Here is a 22,124-nt window from a genome sequence, read left to right on the forward strand (position 1 = left end):
AGCAGTGGAAAGTGGATAGAGTTTGGACAAGTGAGAAAGTTGTACCCTCACTTAGTCGATGCTTGAAAACCAACTTTTGGTGGTCCAAAAGCTTTTTCAGTGGGAAGGTTGTGATCTGAATTGGATCCATGAAAATTATCAGAGTTCTATGACTGTTTCAAATCATGACAGACTTCAAAATCTTGTAGACAACAAGCTATCAGAAATAACCTCTATATAATGGAAAATTGTAGCTAGCACGGAGCAATGAGGACCTTCAGTCAAAGCGCACTGACCTTTGGCCCAAGGGGACCGTGCATGGCACAAAATGGCAGTTGGGAGGCTCAAGCCTAGAAATGAATGTTGTTTCTGATGTGCGACAAAGTGCTAATGGCACATCGCTGGGCAAAACCCCTCGAGAAGGAAAAGCCCCATCACCCGGTCATGTGAAAAATAGATAAAACTGTGGGAAAAGCGCTAAAACCAACAGGCGGGTCCCGTGCTCCAAAACCGGTGGAATATCGGAGGCGTTTTGGGCGGTAAGCGAGTTTGGTAGAGGACCAAGCGATTGCATACGTTGAATGATGCGTGTCTGGTGGATGAGAGAGAAAACTGCTCTCATCATAGGCTAATGGTCGAGCAAGTCAACTGCGCGATAAAAGCAATGATCGTAGGATCTGGAGGCCCCAGATGTAATGGTGGATATTTCACCCGATGGGAGATCAGATTTGACGGGCAGAATAAGCTAAGGCATATAAAAGTTTGAAGTCCGATTTGACCCCTGAGCTGGCGGATGAATCATTTCACAAAGTAACCGAAATAACGACCATTCAGGGAAGAGTTGGCGCTCAGTTCGTGAGGAGACAAGTGGCCACCTCCTGTGAAACGTTACACACTGGCGATGACACAGAAGCATGGAATTCCAAGCGAACATAGACAAGCGAACCGAAGGGACGGAAGAGGAAGTGAACAGTCAAGGGACGGATTGGCCTTAAGCCATGAATAGACAAAGAACAGAGCAGAGAAGACAAGAAGATGATGAGACAGAATAGAGAGTGAAGCAAGAAGAAGAGAACAGAAGAAGTTGAGCTGACCTGCAGAGCTAAGGCAACATCAAGTAGACAGAACTTAGAAGGCTTGAGAGGTTCGAGCAATCCCTGTGAGGATATTGGTCAGGAACTGAGTACCAGATTAGACTCATCCCATTAAGACCAGTTGAGTTCGAGACTTGGTAAGGGGGAGTCTATGTACTCTAGTGGCTTGGGGGATCCAAGTACCACCCTACTAAGCATCGTCTGCTACAGGAGACTCAAATTGAGCTCATCATTGTAAAGACTCTACTTAAAGACACAATAAAAAAAAAGCCACCACTGAAAGTTGGACCAAGAGATGTAGCCCAGGAGGATTGGGTGAACTCCTTATTAAATTGTTGTGTTTTTACATTGCTTGTTGTATTTCTCTTATAGTTTTCCAGTATTTGTTTATTTTTCAATCTTATCGATCCGTTGCCTAAGATAATAGACACACACACCAGCACATGAGTCTGTAATACCTGCATTAATTAACTGAGATCACTCACCAGTGATTTTCAAATCAAATAGCTAGCCTAACATTATTCAGAAGAACATAGCTAAATCAGATAGAGAGATCCCTCTCTTGAGTTGGAAGGGCTAGATTCCCAACTCCCAAAGTGGTTTTGTGGTTACCTCTACAATTATTTCACAGACTTATTAGATTACAGAGTGATAATAAGACCATCTGAACATATTTGGCATTTCATTTATTTATTTATTTTTCCTATCACTTAACCTATTGAGTACCCATAAGGATTGAGGGTTCTAGAAACAACTATTCCCTCTATTAATTATAGAATTCTAATTAGAAGTGATGTTAACTACCTTTCGTTATATTGTCTCATACTATATACATGCAAAGATTCGACCCTATCATTATCTTATTAAAATAACATTTATATATTATTTTTCCCTTAAGAAGACATTATATAACAAAACATCTTTTTCGGTTATGAGTGTCACTTTGAATAGTTTTTATCTTGATTTTCTCCTCTATATGCATGTATTAACATTATTTGTTTATTAAAATTCTAAAGGGAAAATATTATATGTACAAAGGATATTTTTTATTCTATTTACTTTAAAAAATACAATATTATAAGCAGGCCGTTTTGTCTCTGAGATACTGATTATTTCTTTATTATAAACGTGTTCTACTATTTATGTGTATTAAAATGATAATAATCTTTGTATCGATATTTCATAAATACATGTGTAGAGTTGTATTTTATGTATTCCAAAGACCCAGAGAATCCCTGAAACAAGGTAAGGGTATCTCTGTCGGTTCTTTGTGTCTTAACCCTCTTTGCTAGGACCAAGGGTATTGAACTTGGAGAAGAAGGTGGCTACTCTCTTAGTCAACTCTCTAACTTGCACAACTTTTAGATTTTATTTTTAATCCAATTATATATATATATATATATATATATATATATATATATATATATATATATATATATATATATATATATATAGATCTTAAAACATCCACACTCGACCTGTGTACCAATGTCATTTTCAAAAACATCATTAGACTACACAATAAATTACATCTATCTACACCCTACATTAATACGCTAACGAGCACCACGTTCCATCTAACCTCGAACTAGTTTTTCTTATGAGTTTTCCTCTATGTTTCTTATTAGTGTCTTGCACGGGTTCCACCAATATTTCTCTCTCACTGGCAATTTACACAACAATTGTCTTTATCTTCCCTAGTCCTTCCTAACATTGGCTACTTTTAGGCATCTTTCTCAAGCCATTATAAAAATACAGTGGTCTATCTTTTGTTAGTATTCTTCTTTCATTTCTTGCCTCTTGCAAAGATATTATAATGGAAATGACAGAAAGAGGTTTTTTCTTTTTCTTTTAGTTTAGTATTCTTCTCTCGTTTGTTGTTTCTAGCAAGGATATTTTAATGGAAATGACAGAAAGAAGTTTTTTTCTTTTCCTTTAGTTTTTGCTTCTCAAAATATAATTAATTTAATAGTTTTTCCTAACCATTAGAGGTTAATCTCTCATGTTGACTTTTAATACTTTTTTGAAAAAATTAACACATCAAAAAAATAACATTTAATTGTATTATTATAAAATAATATCTTTATCTGTATATTTGATCACATGTCATATTTTTTTATCCCACTAATAGTTAAATAAAACCAAATCAAATAATAATTTTCCAAGAGTATTACTGATTCCAAATTGTTAGGATATTCCAACACATAGGAAATAGTTAAGTATAACTTGGTCTAGTGTAGAGTTAGGTAAAGTGTGTTTCTTTACTATGTAGTTTTGTAACTTACAATCTGACAGCCATGATATGTTCTAGATATTAAGTGATCCGATGGTTCATTCTCTCCTCAGTATTACCGACACTTGATCAATGGATTAACACTCGATTGGTCCATGATCTCTATTTAAAGAGCATGGAGGGTCATTTGTAGGGTGACTGTTCATGAGAGAAGCTTATGTAAATTTTCTTTATTTTATTAATAAATTGTCTGAGGTGGCCACATTGGTTCAGGTCGTGGAATGTTTCCCTCTTTGAGGGTTTTAACCATGTCAAGAATATTGGTGTATGGATCTGTGATCTGTTTGTGAGTGGTGTCCTTTGGTGTTCTATCTGAAGAACTTACCTTGTAAATTCCTACATGGTATCAGAGATATTTGAGGGCCGCATCCATTAGTGATCTAAATCCTAAGCCAGTAGAATTGCATTTGACTGTTGTTTCTTAGATCTACTATTTCTGGCAACTTTCGGGCTGAAAGGGCTGCTCTATTGTGTTAGGAGCATCTGTTCCAGTGAGGAACCCATTTCGTTTCAAGCGAAGTGGTTTTTGGTAGCCCTAGCTACGCCATCTAGAGGTATACAATCTTTATTTGCATTTTTAGTTATTTATCTCTCTATTTATTTTGGTTAATTTATCTCTTTGTTTTTTTATTACCGGATCTATACCTTTCATTTCTGCGTATGCTCTTTTCCCTGTGACTCTGTGTGATCTAGGCAAATCAGAAACAGAAAGGAAGGATTTTTCTCATGCGTATGCTCTTTTCCGAAGCACCTTAGTGTGATCTCGGAAAATCAAAAACATTGAGGGAAATATTTAGTTTCCGATGAAAACTAACTTCAAGCCACAAGGTTTTGTTTTTTTTGCATGTCCGTGTTGGGTTGTGTGGTTTTTTTTTTTTTTTTTGTAGGAAAAATTGGCTTTTTAAATTAAGCATGAACCTGAAAGCTTTAGTGACTAAAAAAAAACAAAACAAAAAAAACAAAACAAAAAAAAAAAAAAAAACCTCTTCCTCTTTTCCAAAAATTACTAACATTTTAAACTAGCTCACTTGGTCCAAAGTTACTTTATGAGAATAGAGGTCTTGGGTTCAAGTCTTTCTTTTTATTGAGTTACTTTCTCAAAAAGCACATGTAACTTATGCTTTAAAGTTACTTTATGTAAAAAATGTTCTCACCCATTATAAAAATAGAGTCACTTATAATTCTAAAGCCTCTTTATCTTTTATTTAAGTTACAATTTAGTGCGTAGCTCATAAAGTACCATTGTAAAAATGACTTTCACTTATTTATAAAAGTGGGTCACATAAAATCTTTTTTTTAAAGTGAAATAATTAGATTAAGTTTGGAAACGGGGGGATTTTTTTTTAAATATAACATCATCATTCACTTCCACACATTCACGCACTTCATCGGCATCTTCAACAACTTTTCTTCAAAAAGCCATAACTTCATACAAAAGCCATTTTCAGATCCATCTTTTTTGAATCAACCTAATTTTTCGAGATCTCACTTAGTTTCAGCATTTACAACTTCAGTTTCTATTAAAACGGAAATTCCATCCCAAGTTATTCTTGATAGCACCAACTACTTCCAATGGTGGTCCTACACCGTGGATTTACTTAGAAGTAAAGGTCTTTACAAAATAGTCTTAGGCCAAGAATTTAAACCTAAAGATGAAGATAAGGCAGCCAAATGGGAAAATATGCAAGATTAGGCAGGTGAGTTGATAGGGATGTCTATTTCTCTTGACCTTAGATTCCATATCGCAAAACTTGATACCCCTAATGAAGGAATTAAATAGCTGATTAAAGTTTTTGGAATTAAAAATGAAATTAGATCCCATCAACTCGAAAATGAGTTTCTTACATTGGGCCCCAATATTTTTTGTTCCATTGAAGATTTTTTGTCCAAGTTCAAGACCCTTAGACTTCTTTTGGAAGGTATTAAGTTTGAGAAATAAGATGGTAGCCTTATCTATTCCATTCTTACTAAGTTGGGACTAGCTTACTTTGTGTTTGTTTCCAACTTCCATTCTACTAGAGAAGCCTTTATTTCTCAAGGACAAGACTACAAGTCCCCCTCTTTTGATGCCTTTTGTGATTATTTAATAAGAGAACAAGAAAAACTCTTACATCTTGGTATTCTTAATCATGGAAACTCTTCTAAGAAAGCCTTAGCCGCCCAACAACAACCAAATTCAAAGAATCCTAAGAAGCAATATCCTAAAAAGAATGGTCCTAAAACAAACAAGCGCCTAAGTAATTTTAGTCTCAAAATGAAAAATCAATTCAACAAAATGATAAGGAAAATAAAAACAAAGGGAAGAAGACTGATAGACATTGCAACTTTTGTAATCGAGATGGCAACTTAGAATCTAAATGCTTTAAGAAGATGGAAGCCTTGGAAGCAGCAATGAAGAAGCATAACATCCATTTGGAGCACTCTTCAACTTCAACTTCCTCTTCAAGCATAACACTTTCTGCATGTGGTTTTAAAGCATATCGGTATGATTATGCACTAAATGTATCTTTTTCTTCTCATTCTCATGAGTGGCTCATTGATTCTGGAGCTTCTTATCACATGGACAAAAACAAAGCCATGTTTTCTTTTTTAAATGATTGTAACACCAAAAATATATATGTTGGTGATGATAGATCTCTTAGTGTTGTAGGGACTGGAACTATTCATCTATATAATGGTCAATTTAATGACGTATTATGTGTTTCAACCTTATCCTGCAACCTTCTATCTATATATCAGATAACTCATTCAGGTGAAGGTAAAATCATTGAATTTTCACCTCACTATGTTGTAATTAAGGACCTAAGAGATCCTAGATAGATTTTAGCTACTAGCATTGTTCATGATTCTACAAGGTTGTATAAGTTTAACAACTTTGGGTAATCAACTCTTCCCTTAGTATTTGTTGCTCATAATGATGAAGTGAGCAAACTTTGGCATGAGCGATTTGGTCACTTAAATTATCGCTCCCTTCAAAATCTGTAAAGAAAATATGGTGGTAGGTCTTCCTATGGTATCTTGTAGAGATGGTGTTTGTTCTGGATGTGTACTCAGAAAACATCATCGGGATAGTTTTGAAAAACATGCCTCTTGGCACACCTCAACCACTTTACAGCTTGTGCATAATGATTTATGTGGTCTACTTCTAGTTGTTTCCTTCTCTGACTACAAGTATTTCTTAACTATCATTGATGATTTCTCCAGACGCACTTGGGTATACTTATTAAAACTCAAGAGTGAAGTATTTAACATGTTCTTGGCCTTTAAGGCCTTTGTTGAGGAAAAAATCTGGACATCAAATTCTTAAGCTAATATCTGATAATGGCGAAGAATATGTTAACAACAAATTCATCAACTTTTGCACTAAGCATGATATTCAAATGCAACATACTATTCCATATACTCCACAAAAAAATGGTGTAGCTGAAAGGAAGAATCGCACCTTAAACGAAATGGCTAATTGTATGCTTCAATCTAAAGGACTTAGTCTTAATTTTTGGGCAGAAGCAATTCACTGTGCAAATTACATAGTAAATTGCACTCCTACTAAGGTTTTAAAGAATATCACTCCAGAAGAAACATGGAGCTCAATTAAACCAAATGTAAGTCACTTTCGTGTTTTTGGAAGTGAATCATGGGCCCATATTCTAGATGAGAAACATAAACCTGTAGAACCTAAGAGCAAAAAATGTATTTTTGTTGGATATTCTGAAGATGTCAAAGGATATAGACTTATTCCACTTAAGTAAAAAAATGTTATCATTAGAAGAGATGTAAAGTTTTCTGAAAATATATCGGCCTACAAGCCTAGTTCGATGGATGTGCCACCTCTCTCTATCCCTTCTACTTTTGAAAACATTTCTTCTCTAGGTGAATACAACGAGGATTATAATCCTCCCCCACCTTCTCAAGATCCTCCTTCAGCTTCTCAGCTTTCAAAATGGGTCCATGCTACTCGGGATGCAGCAGGTGCTTTTGCAGGTGATCCTACAGATCAACGATGTACAGGTTATTAGTTCGATAGAGCCTCTTCTTTACTAGCCCAAGATTCAACGAGTCATGATCTTGACACCTTTGCAGAAGCTTCAGACTATGCAAATTGGGACGCAGCTATGAATGAAGGATATCATCCTTTATTGGCAAATGATACATGGGATCTTGTTCCTCATCTAAAGGGACGAAAAATTGTTAGATGCAAATCAGTTTACAGAACCAAATTTGGACCAGATGGAAAAGTTGATAAACATAAAGCTCATCTTGGTTCTAAGGGTTTTTTAGAAGTTGAAGGCATTGACTATACTGAAAACTTCTCCCCTGTTGCCAAAATGAACTCTATCCACCTTGTTCTTTCCCTGGCTGCCTCTTTTAATTGGGAACTCCATCAGATGGATGTTAAATCTGCCTTCTTGCACAGGGACTTGCATGAAGAAATCTATATGGAAAAACCTCCTGGATTTATACAAATAGACTCTAGCCTTGTACGTTGCCTTAAGAAATTCCTTTATGGTCTCAAGCAAGCCCCTCGGGCTTCGTATGCCAAATGGATAGCTTTCTTTTAGATACTAGCTATTCTAGGTGTCATCCTGACAATACTGTCTACACCAAGAAAGTGGGTAAGTCTCTTATCATTCTTGTTCTTTATGTTGACAATCTTATCCTTACTGGTAGTGATCCCAACCTTATAAACTATGTGAAGTCCAACCTTAAAAAGAAGTTTGAAATGATAGACTTAGGACACTTGCATTATTTTTTTGGTCTTTAAGTCTTGCAATCCAAGGAAGGTATTTCTCTTTCCTAGTCCAAGTAGGCCTGTGACCTTCTACTCCACTTTCACATGGAAGATTGTAAGCCAGCCCCTTCTCCCTTTCAGTCTGGAGTCAAACTTTCAGTCACTTGTACTTCCCTTGAAGTTGATGCTACCTTATACGGTCAACTTGTAAGAAAACTTTTACATTTAACCCATACCCATGCTGACCTTTCCTTTGTTGTTGGATTTATTGCTCGGTTTATGCAAAACCCCCATGAAAGTCATTGGAAAGCAGCTAAAAGAATACTTCATTATGTTTGAGGTACAATTCAGTTTGGGATTCATTACAGTGCAGAAGCATCTCCTCTATTGGTTGGTTTCACTGATTCTGATTGGGCTGGTGACCCTGATGATCGGAAGTCTACTGCAAGTTATGTGTTCACTCTTGGTCCTCAACCTATTACATGGCTTGTAGGAAACAAAGTGCCATTTATTTTTCTTCAACAGAAGCAGAGTATCGTGGCACCGTAGAAGCTAGTAAGGAAGCCCTATGGCTTCATCAGATCCTGCTAGAGTTTGGCTTTCAGCAGTAGCATCCAACTACACTTTGGTGTGATAATCAAAGTGTCATTCAACTATGCAGGGATCTAATCCAACATCAGCACATCAAACACATTGAACTACACATGCACTTCAGTAGAAAGCTCATTCATGACCATGTTCTTGAAGTGCAATATTGTTCAACCGATGATCAAGTTGCATACATCTTTACAAAGGTTCTCACAGAGGCGAAGTTTACTAAACCTCGATTTATGGTTGGAGTTCAAGAAGTTGTCACTAAGGGTGTTGGCATTATGATTTAGGTGTTTTCCTTGATGGCAAACTCATTCAGGTGGTAAATCAAGAAGGAAGCAGGAAATATGTTCCGCAAGTGCGTCCCCGCAGGTATACCATACAGAACCCGCGTCCAGGGACGCAGGCCAGCCGTTCAGGAGGTGCGTCCGCCCAGTGCACACATTTCAAGGCAGAGAAAAGCACGTGGGGGTTTCTTGTGTGGTATCTAGCCGACGGTTTTTGTGTTTCTATGGTGTCGGCTCGTGGTATTGTTCCACGCTTTGGGGAGAAGCTTGCCTATATAAAGCAAAGGAGTTCATTTGGATTAAGATCATCTTGGTTGAATATCTCTTGGTGAGATCTAGTCCAAATCTATAAGGGCGAATCTTCTAATGGACTACGATCTATATGGCGCATGATCAGATCTGTGGATCTGAGTGTTTGGGTTGGCTCTGAAGTCCTCTTATCTTCTATATCTGAAGGGACGCAGATTCAGTGAAGGGAAAGTGCGCCGGGACGCAGTACAGTAAAGGCTCAGGTGCGTCTCTGAGGCAAAGGGCGCGGCGCGACTGTGGTATTGGGTGCGTCTCTGAAGCGAAAGACGCGGCGCGATAGTGTTTCTGTGTGCGTCGGTCGCAGAAAAGCAAAGAGGAACAGTGCGTCTGCACGCAGAACAGCATAAGGTACACTGCGTCCAGTCGCAGGCCACAGAAAGAAAATATGCGTCCCTGTCTTAAGATGATCTGTTGACTGTATATTTCTGTTCATAAGGTGTTCTGGGTTGTTTCTGTAATTACTGATCTGATATCTGTCGTAGACTGTATCTGTTGTATACTTGTTGATCATTTGATTCTTCATGAAAAGAAGTAGGGGGTTGTAGCTCCCTTCCAGGAGAGTCTGGAAAACGAGAGAGAGTTGTAGCTCTCTACAGGTTGCAGCCTGCGTGCTGGTAAAGGACTGCACCAGTACAAAATCATTGTAAAAAGAATTTCTTGAAAGAAGATAGAGACATATTGCAGCAGGTGGTTTTTCTCCCGCATTGGGTTTCCACCTTACATCTTGTGTTCTTTGGTGTGACTGTCTATTTTCTTTATTCATGCTCATTGTTTTATGGTACTGATATACAAGAATATTTCAAAAGAATCAAATAAGGAAGATTTGGTAAATTGCTAGATAATACTGATTCACCCCCCCTCTCAGTATTATTTCCAACAATTGGTATCAGAGCAGGTCCTTCTGAAAAGCTTGATCGCTTGAAGGTAGATCGTTCATCATGAGAAACTACGAGAGAGAAGCATCAATCAGGCCACCCGTCTTCGATGGGACAAACTTCAATTATTGGAAGGTAAGAGTTACTGCATATCTTCAATCTCTTGGTACAGAAGTTTGGAACATTGTAGAATCAGGCTATGCCTTTCCTTCAGCTACTCCTACAGATCCAGCTGAGAAAAAGCAGTATGAAACAAATGCAAAAGCAGTCAGTACTCTATTAGGAAGTATATCCCAAACAGAGTTCATGAAGGTCATGCACTTCAAATCAGCAAAAGAGATATGGGACAAAATGATCACTAGCTATGAAGGAGATGAACAGGTAAAAGAAGCTAAACTTCAAACTCTCAGGATTCAATATGAGACTCTCAAGATGTATAATGATGAAAGTGTGGCTAATTATTTTCTTCGGGTAGATGAGATTGTTAATTGTATGAAAAATTTGGGTGAAGAAATAAAAGAGACTATAGTAGTTCAAAAGATTCTAAGATCTTTATCCCCCAAGTTTGAATCTAAAGTATCTGCAGTAGAGGAAAAGGAAAATCTCCGTGTTCTCACTATGTCTCAGCTACATGGAATTCTAACTGCTTATGAAATGAGAAAGGGAGGTCCATCAGACAGAAGGGAAGCTGCTTTTAAAGCATCAGGCAAAGAAGATCACTATGAAGCAAGTCATGTTCCAGAAGAAGAGGAAGAAGAATCAAATTTTGTCAGAAATCTTCAAAGGGGTTCTGGAAGGTTCAGAGGTAAGCTACCTTTCAAATGCTTTGCTTGTGGAAGAGTAGGTCATTATGCTGCAAAATGCTCTTATAAGGATAAAGGAAAGGAACCAGTTAGATGGAACAAGAAACAGAGTGCAAATAAGAAAAGCTACTACACCCACGAAGATAGTGATGGCTTATCAAACAGTGATGAAGATGAACAAGGTAACAAATACAGATTGTTAATGGCATTTGAAGATGATGATTATGAGGATGCTGTAGATGTAGATAACCTTTATGATGAAATTACTAGACTCAAGAGATGTATAGAAGAAAAGAACATGATTATTGATACTCTACAATTTCAAATTGATGAAAAGGAAAAACATCTTGAAAAATTAGAAGGTGAAATTGTTGGTCTTAGAAAAGAAATTGAGAAAACAAAAACTATCAATCTCAAGTTTGTCAAAGGATCTGAAACTTTGAATGAGATTATCAGTGTGCAGCGGTCTCCACTAAATAAGACAGGTCTGGGCTATAATGGAGAAACTTCTCAAGCATCCACTTCAAAAAGCTATCTTGATGCAGCAAGAAGAAATGAGCAAGAGCACAAGGAAGATCATCAGGTAAAGCAGGGACAAACGTCAAACAGAAACTATCAGGGGCAATCCAGCTTAAGGGTGAACAAAAGCCACAACCAGCCACAGGTAAAATCTTCCCAATTTGGTTCAAGAATAGATGAAAATAGAAATTACAATCAGTTGGCTGGTAGATTCAATAATCGCAGAAGCTTCTTCAATGGACAATGCTTTTCTTGCCATAACTTTGGTCACAAAGCAGCTCAATGTGTTGCGTATAAAACAATCATGACTAGGGAAGCTCAAAAACAAAGAAGTATGACAGGGATTACAAAAAGGACCTATAACAACTTTTCAGCTCTTGAAAATGAAGTTGAATGCTCTATTTGCAATAATTTTGGACATGAAGACTTTGAATGCAGAAGCAGGTTTCCGGAAAGAAAGGTACAAGAACAAAAAAAAGAACAAGCCTCAGGCACCAAAACATGGAAAATAAAGGAACCTCAAACAGAAAGATGTGGGATAGCATTCTATGCAGAAGGACAAGAAAATCTATGGTACATTGACAGTGGATGTTCAAAGCATATGACAGGTGATAAAGAAAAACTTGAATCTTATTCTAATTTAGAAAAGGGAAAGAAAGTCTCTTTTGGAAATGATACTCCTGCAACTATAAAAGGAAAAGGTATTGCTCCTTTAAAAGAAGATGTTAAGGCTGGAAATGTTTTGTTTGTTGATGGACTAAAGCATAATCTTCTAAGTGTAAGCCAAATGTGTGATCAAAGAACCGAGGTTATATTCAGATCAAATGGATGTCTTGTTCGTGATCTTGATACAGGTAAAACAGTTCTCAAAGGAAAAAGAACTCCAAATAATCTATACATATTTGATGAAGGACAACAACAATGCTATCTAAGCAAGGATGAAGAGCACTGGTTATGGCATCGAAGGTTGGGACATCTAAGCTTCTCACAAATAAGGAAAGCTTGCAAATATCAGGCAGTTCGCGATCTTCCAGATATCAAAATTCCTGACAACACCATATGCAGATCATGTCAGTTTGGAAAACAAACCAGAACTAACTTTCCAGAGAAAGAAGGATCAGCCAGCATGCCTCTTGAGCTAGTACATACAGATGTATGTGGACCATTCAGAAAAAGAACACCTAGAGGAGAGGAATACTTGATATTATTTATTGACGATTTCTCCAGGTTTGTTTGGTTAGGACTTATGAAGCACAAAGATGAAGCCTTCGAAAAATTCAAATCCTTCAAAGCTTTGGTTGAAAATGAATCAGGTCACAAAATTAAGTGCCTCAGATCCGACAGAGGTGGAGAATTTACTTCAAATGAATTTTTCGATTTCTGTGATGAACATGGGATAAGGAGAGAATTTTCTACAGCTAGAACTCCTCAGCAAAATGGAGTAGTGGAAAGAATGAACAGAACAATTCAGCAAATGGCTCGTGCTATGCTTGATGAATCAGGAACTCCTGCAACCTTCTGGGGTGAAGCTGCACATGCGGCAGTTATTATTCTCAACAAGACAAATGTCCGAGTGAACAGCACTCAAACTCCTCATGAGCTCTGGAGTGGTAAAACTCCTTCGGTAAAGCACTTCAAAATCTTTGGGAGCAAATGCTATATCAAGAATACTGAGGAGCAGCTTGGCAAACTTGATCCTAGAGCAGATGAAGGAATTCTTCTTGGCTACTCTCCACATAGCAAAGCATACAAATGCTACAATAAAAGACTTGGCAGAATTGTTGACAGCATTGATGTAGTGGTTGATGAGAAAGGATACATTCCTAGGCAAATACATCGTGAAGACATTGAAGAAGATGAAAGCTACCCTCAAAGACAGAATGATGAAGAAGAAGAACCGCAAGAACAATCTCAAGACGGACCTCACGAAGAAGCAGAAGAAAGAACAAGAATAGAAGAAAAGACTCCATCCAGATATGTTCAAAAGAACCATCCAGAATCTCAGATCATGGGACAAAAAGAAGCAGGTATACAAACTAGAAGAACAGTTGCAGAAGCTTCAAGTTATTTGGCATTACTCTCCTCTACTGAACCACAAAATGTGAAAGAGGCTTGCAAAGATGAATGTTGGGTGAAAGCAATGGATGAAGAACTTGAGCAAATCGAAAAGAACAACACTTGGGAGCTGGTTCCTAGACCAAAGGATAAGAATGTTATCGGAACAAAATGGGTTTTCAAAAATAAATTGAATGAAAATGGAGAAGTAATTAGAAACAAAGCCAGACTTGTTTGTAAAGGGTATGCACAGCAAGAAGGAATAGACTTTGAAGAAACTTTTGCTCCTGTTGCAAGACTTGAGGCCATTCGAATGTTTCTTGCTCTCTCAAGTTGTCAGAACTTCAAAGTATTTCAAATGGATGTGAAATCAGCCTTTCTGAATGGAGACTTGGATGAAGAAGTGTACATTGAACAGCCAGATGGTTTCATTCTTGGAAACGATCCAAATCTTGTATGCCGATTAAAAAAGGCTCTCTATGGTCTCAAACAAGCTCCAAGGGCTTGGTACTACCGGTTGGACAAATATCTTCATCAACAAGGTTTTTCAAAAGGTTCAGCAGATAGCAATCTTTATATAAAAGTTGAAAATGACAAATTACTAATACTTGTTGTGTATGTAGATGACATTATTTTTGGCAGTAATGAAGAAGCTATGAGTCAAAGCTTTGCCTCGGTCATGCAGAAAGAATTTGAGATGTCCTTGCTAGGAGAACTGACATACTTCCTTGGTTTGCAAATCCAACAAAAGAAAGGAGGAATCCTTTTATCTCAAACCAAGTATCTCAAGCAGATTTTGAAGAAATATGGCATGGAAGATGCAAAACCAGTATGTACACCCATGATCACAGGATGTAGTCTCAGTGCAAATGATGAATCTGCAGCAGTACATCAACCAACCTACAGATCTATGATTGGAAGTCTACTATATTTGACAGGTACCCGACCAGACATCATGCATGCAGTTGGAATAGTTGGAAGATTTCAGGCAAATCCAAAGGAGACTCATCTTCAAGCAGTGAAGAGAATCTTCAAATATCTTCAAGGGACTCAAAATTATGGCCTATGGTATCCTAGAGATACAGATCTCACTCTTCATGCTTATACAGATGCAGATTGGGCCGGAAGCGTGGATGACAGGAAAAGCACAAGTGGTGGTGCATTCTTTATGGGTTCCAGACTGGTATCTTGGTTCAGCAAGAAACAGAGTTCAATTGCCTTGTCTACAGCTGAAGCGGAATATGTTGCTGCCGCATCTTGTTGCACCCAACTTCTTTGGATGATGCAGACTTTGCAGGATTATCAAATCACTTGTACACCTCCTATTCCTATCTTATGTGACAACACAAGTGCAATCAGCATCTCAAAGAATCCGGTTATGCATTCAAAAACCAAGCACATACCAATCAAGTACCATTTTCTCCGGGAACAAGTACTTGAACAGAAGGTCAAGTTGGAGTATGTTCCTTCTAAGGAACAAGTTGCTGATATTTTCACCAAACCGTTGCCCAGGGACACTTTTGAATACCTCAGGCAAAAGCTGGGGGTTGTTGATGCATCATCTCACTGTTGATCATCTTCCTATTGATGGTATAGGCTCAGGGGGAGCACATAATGCATTGTTGGCATTATGGAGAAGGAGATCTTGGAAATAGCTGCAATATGTCTCTGTCTCCTTCATGATGGATTTCTGGTTACAGATCTGGAGAAGCATGAGCATAGGGGGAGCATACCCTTTGCCCTTGATGTCAAAGGGGGAGAATGATGACGCTGAAGATTATGTGGTTGCCATCAAGTCCAAAGGGGGAGTTTGTTGGCATTATGATTCAGGTGTTGTCCTTGATGGCAAACTCATTCAGGTGGTAAATCAAGAAGGACGCAGGAAATATGTTCCGCAAGTGCGTCCCCGCAGGTATACCATACAGAACCCGCGTCCAGGGACGCAGGCCAGCCGTTCAGGAGGTGCGTCCGCCCAGTGCACACATTTCAAGGCAGAGAAAAGCACGTGGGGGTTTCTTGTGTGGTATCTAGCCGACGGTTTTTGTGTTTCTATGGTGTCGGCTCGTGGTATTGTTCCACGCTTTGGGGAGAAGCTTGCCTATATAAAGCAAAGGAGTTCATTTGGATTAAGATCATCTTGGTTGAATATCTCTTGGTGAGATCTAGTCCAAATCTATAAGGGCGAATCTTCTAATGGACTACGATCTATATGGCGCATGATCAGATCTGTGGATCTGAGTGTTTGGGTTGGTCTGAAGTCCTCTTATCTTCTATATCTGAAGGGACGCAGATTCAGTGAAGGGAAAGTGCGCCGGGACGCAGTACAGTAAAGGCTCAGGTGCGTCTCTGAGGCAAAGGGCGCGGCGCGACTGTGGTATTGGGTGCGTCTCTGAAGCGAAAGACGCGGCGCGATAGTGTTTTTGTGTGCGTCGGTCGCAGAAAAGCAAAGAGGAACAGTGCGTCTGCACGCAGAACAGCATAAGGTACACTGCGTCCAGTCGCAGGCCACAGAAAGAAAATATGCGTCCCTGTCTTAAGATGATCTGTTGACTGTATATTTCTGTTCATAAGGTGTTCTGGGTTGTTTCTGTAATTACTGATCTGATATCTGTCGTAGACTGTATCTGTTGTATACTTGTTGATCATTTGATTCTTCATGAAAAGAAGTAGGGGGTTGTAGCTCCCTTCCAGGAGAGTCTGGAAAACGAGAGAGAGTTGTAGCTCTCTACAGGTTGCAGCCTGCGTGCTGGTAAAGGACTGCACCAGTACAAAATCATTGTAAAAAGAATTTCTTGAAAGAAGATAGAGACATATTGCAGCAGGTGGTTTTTCTCCCGCATTGGGTTTCCACCTTACATCTTGTGTTCTTTGGTGTGACTGTCTATTTTCTTTATTCATGCTCATTGTTTTATGGTACTGATATACAAGAATATTTCAAAAGAATCAAATAAGGAAGATTTGGTAAATTGCTAGATAATACTGATTCACCCCCCCTCTCAGTATTATTTCCAACAAAGGGGGGATAGGCTATAATGCCTCCTTCCTTCTCCTATTATGTCACATTTGTACATCCTTCAATCCTATCCCAAGTTGTTATTAAGAGGGGATGTTAGGATATTCCGACACATAGAAAATAGTTAAGTATAACTTGGTCTAGTATAGAGTTAGGTAAAGTGTGGTTCTTTACTATGTACTTTTGTAACTTACAATGAGACAGTCACGATATGTTCTAGACATTAAGTGATCCGACGGTTCATTCTCTCTTGGGTATTATCGACACTTGATCCGTGGCTTAACACCTGATTGGTCTATGATCTCTATTTAAAGAGCATGGAGGGTCATTTGTAGGGTGATCGTTCATGAGAAAATTTAATGTAAATTTTGTTTCTTCTATTAATAAACTGCCTGAAGTGGCCACGTTGGCTCAGGCTGTGGACTGTTTCCCTCTTTGAAGGTTTTAACCACGTCAAGAATATTGGTGTATTATTCTATGATATGTTTGTGAGTGGTGTCCTTTGGTGTTCTATCTGGGAAACTTACCCTATAAATTTTTACACAAATTTTTCTATCTTTACAATAATTTAAAAATGAATTTTAATATCATAACTATCATTATTTATTTCAAATCGAAGAAATATAAAACCACATATCATGAGATTAGAAAGAAATATAAAACCACATATCATGAGATTAGAATATGATGAAGATCCATATCATAAAATTAAACTTTTCCAAGTCTCAAATATCTTTGTTTCATTCCTGCTCTCTCCAGCATTCAATTGAAGAATGTAAACCATACGTCACGGAAGTAAACTTTGAGGAAGATCCATATCATAAAATTAAAATTGGATAAAAATCCATATTTGAGATTTTTCCTTCGTGACCGTTTTTACAATTTTCATTGTTCTTGAATGTAATTATAGAGACTCCAATATAATTTTAACCCTTTGATGTATCTCATTCATGCAAGGCTTTGGTTCTCTACACCTTGGGTAAGGCTATTTTGTTGCATAAGTTTCGTTAGTATTACTTGTTATATACAATTTTATATTATTATTTCTTTCAAATATTCCCATCATGAAATTTTGTTTTGAAAATTTTAATTTATGAAAAGTGTTATAATTTTTTTATATATTTATTTACGATTTTCTAGGTTTGATATGTGGCTTGAGAAACCGTGACCGAGGGGCATTTAATTCATCAAAATGAATCGTGGATTGGACCTGTCTTAGGGCACACCAGCACTAAACTGATTGGATTTTTAGCATGTCTCCTCCCCTAGCACAGTTGCAACAACTTCATCACACCGGGTCAGGGCCACATTAGCCAACTTAATTGCACCTGGCCAGGGCCACACTAGCCCTAAGCTAATTGGATTTTTATCATGTCTTCTCCCATAGCACAGGAGCAACAACCTCATCCCACCAAACCTGGGCCACGCCAACCTTAAGCTAAGTGAATTTTAGCATGTCTCCTCCCCTAACACAGACGCAACAACCTTTGTGAGATTTCGGAGGCCCATCTCCAACCAATTGTCCTAATAAAACTTGACAATAAAAATATTTCTTTTTGTTAAACTATATATAACACATAAATACAAATAATGGTTTTTTTTGTTCATTTATGGAATGTAAAATGGTTTTCCTTTTTTCATATAAATAATTCCTTTTAAATATAATTTTATTATTAATGTTAATATATTATTAAATACATAATAGTAATTATGTAATATAAACCAATATATAATAATAAAAATATTTTAAAATTAATTATAAATAAAATATTTAAAATAATTCATATTAAAATAAAAATTATATATATATGATAATGATAATGAGGTGCCTATTACAAATATTATGATAATTAATTTTTTTTTATATAAATTACAAATATAATATTATAACATCTCTTATTTATATGGGTAGAAATTGTAAATAAAAAAAAATGCTTATTAAATAACTTTTTTATAATGTAATATAAGACAAGTTTATAAAATATTTAGAATATTTTACAAGTTTATAAAATATTTGACCAAAAATATTTAAGACTATATATATATATATATATATATATATATATTAATATTAATAACAAGGAAAAAAATATTTCAATATTTCTTATAAATCAAATATTTCAATATCTATTTTTAATAAAAATAAAATTGATCACTAATTAAAACTAGAAATTTATGTAGTGAAACTAAAAATTTATGTAATAACATTAAAAAAAATTTAATGTTTAGTATGGAGTTAATAAGTGATATCAATTATTTCTCTCAATATAGGAAAAAAATAAAATAAAAAATTTCTATTTAAATATTTCAAAAAATAGTTATAAAATTAATGAATCACATAAAAGATATATAGTTTCTTCCTACCCAATGTATGAATAAAAGTTTGAATATATAACAATGTAATCAATATGAAGAAAATACCTAAATGTGATCCATAATATGATATATAAAACATATATTTTAATTTTAAAATATATGCCATATATCAGAATGAAAATATAATAAAATGCTTGCTTAAATTTATTCTTTTGGTTCATAATAAATTCAAATTTAAATAAACTTAAGCTCATGTAATACAGTAATATTAATAAAAATAGAAATAAAATATTTTTTTAGATAAACAACTAGAAAACGTTATTGCTCGTTTTCCCTTTCCACAAATAATCCTTGGTTGCGACTTCAATTTAGGAAAAGCAAGTTCGCCCGAAAATACATACGGGGATAACACACTGAAACATATTCATAATTTAGAATAACATAAAATGTGTGCCCATGAAAGCAGCGACGAGAGAGACAAGTAGAACCAAATTAGAACTTTCTTATTTTACGTTCGAATCGCACCTCCAACTTTACCTAGAGAAAACCATAGTAGAAAGGAAATTCAATCCTAGACTGCATGGTCACCATTAGTAATGGAAAATAGTGACATTACATTCAACGACTGCATTGCCATTTTGCGCGAGGGAATGAGTGCGAGCGAGTGCGTAGCCTCGAGCCACCCGAAACAATCCGCTTCCTCCGACGATGGGCATTTCTCTAACAGGATGATAAATGGGGTTAATGCCCACCACAGAGAGGCTGCTGCCGTTGTACTTGTCGCTAGAGAAAACAAGGGTCACCACCATCTGCATAGCGGTTTCCTGTAATCCAGATAAAGTGTAGAGACCCTGCATTCTGCCTACCAATTGGGAGGTGGGCTCTGGTCCTTTCGTCAACAAGTCGTCAATTACCACCGCCAGACCGAAAAGATTAGGGGAGGAGTTCGTTCCGTTAGCCCTCGCCACTGGCACTGTAGTCACATTTTTTCCCGAGACCGTGTCATGAAAATAGAAATGCAGGTGACTTGTTTTTTCCTCCACCTTGCCACCATATCCTTGTCCACCCTCTGCTATTAATGCTAGCAACAATAATAACAACGTAGCTGCAACTGCAATGTTAATAACATTTGATGCAACATCAGCTCTTAGCTTGGCCATCTCTAACTCAAGTTTTATATTGATGAATCAGAAGATTAAATTACAATACAAGGGCCACAGATAAATTAGACTGGGAGATGATGCCTTATATAGTTTCCTTTGGACCATAGAAATTTTCAACGCAGCCGTCACACGCATCAAGGAAACACATTTTAAAGAAAAGCACCATGCAGAGAGTCACCTACGCCGTTTGGAGTGTAGGGTTTTTTCAAAGCAGTCCCTTGGACGCATTAGGGGACACGTTCTAAAGCAAACGTAACGGCCAGGCAGAGAGGCATCTTTGCCGCTTAACCCGTTGTCAGTTCAAAATCATATGTCAGTCGATTTTCAGTTTGGCTATAAATCAGGTAAGAAAGTGGAAATTTAGTCTTAAAATTTTGAATTAACAAGATTTTGGCGTTTGAATCATTATCGATTTTAAAATACAGACATTCTAGAAACATTTTCGATATCATTAAAAATCATGTTATCGAATTTAGGAGAACAAAAAAATTGCAATATCAACCTAACCCTATTCAAAATAATAACACAAATTTTAAGTAAAATCAAACGTTGGTATTACTCGAGTGCACTGCAGGGTGTATATTGCTTGCGTCCTCATCAGAGGCATCGGTGACATACGTTTTAAAGCAAACCGCCCGGAAGACAGGCATCTACGCCGGTTGCCTCTGTGTTACCTAAGGTCATATTCGAGGAGATATTATTATTGTTAAATTAATAAGGTTGTGAGTTTTTCAAATCTTTTAATTTAGGTTGCAATTTAAATATTAATATCGATTTAAAACTTCCTAGGAAGAAGCTCTTGTTATTAATGTGCTCTTTTTCATAGTATTTCTGAAAATATTTAAATTTTAATTACATAATCCATTAATTCAAACCGGCTTCTCCACAACTATTAAGTTTAATTATAATCATAATAATGTAAAAATAGTCTTGTCTTTCAAAAATAGAGCAGTAAGGGTATTACAAAAAGATTCAAGACAAAGATTGAATAGGACATAAGCAAAGGTGTAAAATATGTGCATAATTGAAAAGTGAAACAGTGCATTCCTAATTAATGAGTTGTTACCTTTGGTTGATTTTCTGAAATCATACATGGAATTTGATATAAGGACAAAATTAGTAAAGTGTATTGTGACCAGAAGGGACTAATTGTTATATGATTGTTCCTTTTAGCTATACTTTATAAAACACTAATTGGTAAAGGTTGCACTATAAGTTGTCATTGACAACTACAAAGTATGATTGAGATGGATACATTTCGTATTCATACTATATCTCCTAGAGAATTGGAAAGCACCATAATTTGGTACCTAGAAGTCTTGATATATGGGAGTATCACCATATGATGAAAGATTGCTCAATCATTATAGTCAAGTTGTTGTTAGGTCATTAAGTACAACAAGTTCTAAATCAAAATGAGGTATCAACATTACGTTAAGTTTCTAGTCAGCACATGTTCAAGTTAACATTTTTATATGTGAGTGGAGAAGCATGGACACTTCTTTTAGTTTTGAAATTAATTTGTTGTTTGCTCTGTGTAAGCCCATAAAGGGATGTTTTGGTGTGTTCAAGGTAAGAGCTAGATGAATCAAGTCATGATAGGTCCAAACTAGTTGTTTTGGTTAGGTGAACTCATCCTACCTATGAAAGTACCTCTTTATGCTTACATGTATAAGTTGAAGTGGGAATTCAATCTTGCTTTAGCATAAATATTTCCATAATGAAGAGATTGTACAACCATAAATATAGTTTTAATTCTTAGAGTTGGATGTGTGTTGTCAGTAATGTTAGGAGACTAAACAAGGAAGGATAATAAAAGGTGCTAGAAAAGAGTGCTTGAATAAGTGTAATGATCCTTAATAAGAATACAAATGATAACAAGAAAATAATACATGCAACAAATTACAAAAATGAAATATTCAACAAAAACCCATATAAAAACAACAAATGGAGAACTTCTGAGCCATTTTATTATTTTTATGCAAGTCAGATACAATAGATGATGAAATGGTGCACCTAGGCTTGTTTAAAAGGACAAGCAGGACCAAAACTAGGTAGGAAAATGGTTGAGTTGAAGGTTGCCCAGCTGCTGCACCAA

The 22,124-nt window shown here is 36.6% G+C and overlaps 1 pseudogene; it reads right to left on the reverse strand.

Moving 5' to 3' along the window:
- Positions 1–19,453: 19,453 nt before the first annotated feature.
- LOC149187251 (dirigent protein 23 pseudogene) lies at positions 19,454–20,023 on the reverse strand (annotated as a pseudogene).
- Between the last annotated feature and the right edge of the window lie 2,101 nt (positions 20,024–22,124).

This window comes from Pinus tabuliformis, chromosome 3_1 (genome assembly GCF_031772625.1).
Source record: "Pinus tabuliformis cultivar Carrire ecotype Pingquan chromosome 3_1, CPIR1, whole genome shotgun sequence".
Classification (NCBI taxonomy): domain Eukaryota; kingdom Viridiplantae; phylum Streptophyta; class Pinopsida; order Pinales; family Pinaceae; genus Pinus; species Pinus tabuliformis.